This window comes from Chrysochloris asiatica, unplaced genomic scaffold (genome assembly GCF_000296735.1).
Source record: "Chrysochloris asiatica unplaced genomic scaffold, ChrAsi1.0 scaffold00126, whole genome shotgun sequence".
In the NCBI taxonomy this organism is placed as follows: domain Eukaryota; kingdom Metazoa; phylum Chordata; class Mammalia; order Afrosoricida; family Chrysochloridae; genus Chrysochloris; species Chrysochloris asiatica.
Genome location: NW_006408644.1, coordinates 1,692,938 through 1,698,340, shown reverse-complemented (window position 1 = coordinate 1,698,340; position 5,403 = coordinate 1,692,938). Strand labels below are relative to the sequence as shown.

Here is a 5,403-nt window from a genome sequence, read left to right as displayed (position 1 = left end):
CTTCTTCTCTCCTACTTTGGACATATTGTCCGGAGGAAACAATCATTGGAGAAGGATGTCATGCTGGGTAGGGTGGAGGGTCAGAGAAGAAGAGGAAGACCCCCAATGAGATGGATCAGCCAGGTGGTATCATTGATGGACTCAAGTGTGGCAACAGTGGTGAGGTTGGCCCAGGATCGGACATTGTTTCATTCTGCTGTGCATGGGTTCGCTGTGAGTCGGTTCTGTCTCAATGGCACCTGACTACAACAACAACAACTCCATTTAATGAGCTCTGGTAGTGTAATGGTTACAAATCGGGCTGCTAACCTCAAGGTCAGCAGTTCGAAACTACCAGCTGTTCTGCAGGACAAAGATGGCGGCTTTCTGTTCCCGTAAAGATTTACAGTCTCAGAAACCCTGAGCATGGTCATTATAAGTTGGAAGCGACTCCACGGTACTTAAGAACAACAACAACTCCATTTAATAGATGTATATTGCATTTAATGGAGTCCTGATATAGCCCTTTATGATAAGTATTAGACTGCAAGATCAGTTTGAACAGAAAGTTTGGCAGTTCAAACTCACCAGCTGCTCGTTGTAAACCCTATACAGGGTCACTATGAGAAGGAACCAACTCAACGGCACTTAACAACTACAATTGATGTTGAGTCAACAGAGTTTGCAGTCCAGTGCATATCCTACTCCACCACACCAGGAGTATGTATATATATATGGGCAGTGGATTGCAAACTGTAAGGTCAATGATTCAAACCCACAAGCCACACCTTGGAAAGCCCTATCCAGAGTCAATATGAGTTGGAATCGATTCAATGGAACTTAACAACAACAAAAGCGGAATAAAAAACAAACATGTATAAAAATGCAAATAATTAAACACTCAACTACTAGTTGAAGATTGGAGACTGAAGCCCACCAAGAAGTGCCTTGGAAGACTGCCCTAATGATATTCTTCTGAAATGTCACAGCCTTGAAAACCATATGAAACACAGTTCTACTCTGACACACACGGTTTCATGATGAGTCCGAATTTGAGAGTAAGTAAAACCAACAGTTATTCTTATTGTTTGAAAGAAACTTATTTTACATTTTTAAAACATATTGCATAGTGCATTAGCAAAACTTAGAAAAGTTGAATGAAAGTTGGTAGATACCCAAATGAGGAGTAAACCAATGGAATAGATACCTTGGCACGAATATCCATCACAACATTAGGAATTTCTGTGTTTCTGTTGAAACCTTCATTTTGCTAACTAAAGTTAAAGTATTCCATCATTCTGCATTTTAGTCTACTTTAAAATAAATGTATTATATTATACTTTTTGTTTGAATACCTGCATCTTAATAATATACTAAAGTAGCTGTTAAAAACAATATACACCTTTCCTCTTCCTGTCGAGGGCTGAGTCCTTTTGGCTTGTGGGTCTTAGGGACCCAAAAACTAAGTAGTTTTTCACACCCCACAGGCTGTGCCCGGTGGCTTTGCTGCCATCACCATGCCACAAAATGAATATATTGAGTTACACCATAAGCACTATGGATATCGTTTGGACTATCATGAGAAAAAGAGAAAGAAGAAAGTCGAGAGGCTCATGAACATTCGAAGAAGGCCAAAAAGATTATTTGTCTGGAGGCTAAGCTCTACCATAAACAGTGCCATGCTGAGAAAATACAAATGAAAAGACTATCAAGATTCATGAAAAGCAAAACAACAAACAAAAGAATGATGAGAAGACTCCACAAGGTGCAGTACCTGTCTATCTGCTGGACAGAGAGGATCAGTCCTGAGCTGAAGTACTTTCCTTTATGATTAAACAAAAACAAAAGGAAAAAGCGGGAAAATTGGAAGTCCCTCTGCCCAAAGTCCGTCCCAGGGAGAAACAGAAATATTAAAAGTTATTCGGACAAGAAAGAGAAAAAAAGAAAGCATGGAAAAGGATGGTTACCAAACTCTGCTTCGTTGGAGACGGCTTTACACGAAACCCACCTAAATACGAAAAGATTCATCAGACCAATGGGCTTATGTTTTAAGAAGGCTCATCCTGAGCTTAAAGCTACCGTCTGCTTACCGATACTTGGTGTGAAGAAGAATCCCTCATCACCACTCTATTCAACTCTTGTGGTCACCAGAAGGACTGTCATTGAAGTGAACGTGAGCGAGCTGGGCCTGGTGACACAAAGAGGCAAGGTTATCTGGAGTAAATATGCTAAAATTACCAACAATCCTGAAAATGACGGATGCATAAATGCAGTCTTACTGGTTTGACAGCAGTTTCCTTTCAGCCATTCCTTATTGGTGAAGACTGCAACCAGGAACATCACCATCACCTGTTTCTCTGAGTACTACCGAATAGCCTTACCCATCTGCAGTTATTAGGAACTATTTATGAAGTTATTTTTAAAACATTAAAATTGTCCAGTTTTACAAAACAAACAAACAAAACACAATATACACCCCTCTGAGTAGATGGTGTGGGAATTTCACCATCATAGTCCAACAAAGAAGAAGGTGGACTGTGACCTGGTAGAGGCGCTAAGCACATGTAATAGTCACAGGATGGAAAATAGAGTTTTTAGAAAACAAAAAATAAAGACAATACACATTGTTCTGCTAAGTACTTCCAGCATTGAAAGTTAAAACTAAGGGCATTGTCTTGAAATTTACATTAAATTTAATGTTTATCATTGTACACCAAGGATCCAAAGGGATGGCTACATTTACTAAATGGAAATTGTAATAACTAACATCAAATGATGGGTCAAGTGTGGCAGTGGGAGTGAGGTTGGCCCAGGATCGGACATTGTTTTGTTCTGCTGTGCATGGGGTCACTATGAGTTGGTTCCGACTTGATGACACCTGACAACAACAACAACAAATCAAAGAATAAACCTGGAGAAGATATTATGGCAAAGAAGTAAGATATAAGGCACAAATCAGAGAATGAAAGATGATGGAAACAAATCTTGTCAGCTTTACAGTGTTGTCTTGCTCATTGAATCATTAAAAGAGGAGTAGTAACTAAATGTATAATTATTTGTGTCAGGTAGCAAGAGATTCTTATTACTAATTTAAAGATGGAAAGAAGAGGGTTAAGGTCAAGTGTGGACAAGGTACAATAGTTTCAAATTTCAATTAATGATTTACTCATTATCTTCCATTAGTGCTTTTTTTCTGGTCCCCCATTTTGGACAGTCAATTTCATACTTTGATTTTTATTATTTGTATTTTTTTCTAAAATATGATATTACACAAAAAAATTTAAAAAAAATTTTTTAAAGGTTTTTATGGAGTAACTTAAGGTAAATGTTTTCAGTATTAACTCTGAATGTACTTGTTTTTATGAAGTTACATCAAATATAATTTAAATGCAGTTTTGACTGAATAAGAAATGTTATTTAAAATCCCCAGAAGACATAAACTAAAACAGTAAAAATGCAAACCATATTTTATTTCATGATGCTTTGAATTAAAGTAAAAGGAATATATGTCAAAACCTTGATGCATTGATTATTCAAGTTCAATGTAATGCGAACCTGCTATAGTTTCACATGAACCCACAGCCTAATACATAATACAGAACAGAAACTACTTGTATGTAATAAAAATGTCCATATGCTTTCAAAGACATTCTAGGTTGTTAGGTAAATGTGTATGTTACATTTATATCTTTTACAGTGTTCTTTCCTTCTCTTGGAGACAATATCTGCATTTTTTTCTGTCCATCCCTCAGATATCTTAATAGGAATCTACACCATTGTTTCTTTATTAACAGTCTGAATTTCTCTTTCATTCTTCAACTTTTTAAATACACATTTCAGTTTTCCAACTTTCAATTCTATCAACCCAACAACTTCATTAAATTTACGATTTATCAGAATCAATCCAGGGACTCTACTTATTGCATCTTTGTTGTGAACTCTTAGATCTGTGAACCTTGTTTTTGTCTGAACTTAAAACCCATGTTTCCAAATGCAGGATTCATATCTCCACATGTATATTACACTTGTCTTTTCAACATATATCTTTAAACCATTCTTCCTGGCTCTCCTTTTTCTGTTCATGGTAAAACCTTTCTTCTCATCACTCATTCTTGAACATTTCAGCCTTGATCCTTCATATGCAATCAATTTACAAATGCTCTTGATTCTACTTTCTGGCATCTGTCCTTTCCTTTATCTTTCCACAATCAAAATTCTTGTTAAAGATCTCATTACTTTTCATCATGGGCTATTTTAATAGCCTTCTAATTGGTCCTTCACCACTTTTCCCTCTTCACTGTGTCAGACACGTCTTCCTTAAGGCAACTCTAAACAAGTCACCATCATGCTCAAAAACTTTACACCTCTTCCCAATGTCAGTCAACCAAGTACTAACTCCTTAATTAAAATTTAAGGTCCTCTACCTCGTATGCATGTAAAAGTTGGAGAGTGAATAAGGAAGACCATAGAATAATTGATTATTTCAGTTATGGTGTTGGAGGATAATATTGAAAGTGCCATGGTCAGCCAAAAGAACCAATAGATCTGTTTTGGAAGAAGTGCAGCCAGAGTGTTCCTTGGAGGCCAGGATGGCCAAACTTCATCTCTTATGACAATATTGTCAGGAGAGACCAGTGGTTTGGTAAGGTGGAGAGTCAGAGAAAAAGAGGAAGACCCCCAACAAGATGGATTGGCCAAGTGGCAGCATTGATGGACTCAAGCGTGGCAACAGTATTGAGGTTAGCCCAGGATCGGGCAGTGTTCGTTCTGCTGTGCATAAGGTTGCTATGAGTCAGTTCCTACTCAATGGCAACTAACAACAACAACAACAACATGAGGATTGGTGTGGCATTGTAGTATAATCACTGGACTGCTAACCAAAATTTTGGCAGTTCAAACCCGCCAGCCACTTCTCAGAAATCATATACAGAATTGCTATTAGTAAGAACCCACTCTAAGGCACTTAACAATAAAAATAATGTGATATTTTTTCCATATTTAATTTCTTCATCTAATATGACTTCCCTACATTAAACCTATGATTCAATTAACTTACAGTACTGCCTTTTGGAAAATGATCCATATTACCTGGTTGTTTCCCTTTGATACTGCTATTTCTTTTTGTTCTGTTCTGTTCTGTTTTGTTTTCTTATCTGAACTGCCTTTCTCTCCATTTCTCCATGTAAAAATTCCAATTGACTTATCTGTGGGAGTCTTTGTAGCTACCTATTTAAGGCCAAACTTCATCTCTCATACTTCGGGCATATTGTCAGGAGGGACCAGTCGCTGGAGAAGGCTATCATGTTTGGTAAGGTGGAGGGTCAGAAAAAGAGGAAAACCCCCAGCAAGATGGATTGGCAAAGTGGCAGCATCAATGGGCTCAAGCGTGGCAACAATTGTGAGGTTGGCCCAGGATCGGGCAGT

At 37.7% G+C, this 5,403-nt stretch overlaps 1 pseudogene; it reads left to right on the top strand.

Annotated features, from left to right (window-relative positions):
• Nucleotides 1-1,496: 1,496 nt before the first annotated feature.
• LOC102819660 lies at nucleotides 1,497-2,266 on the top strand (annotated as a pseudogene).
• Nucleotides 2,267-5,403: the final 3,137 nt, after the last annotated feature.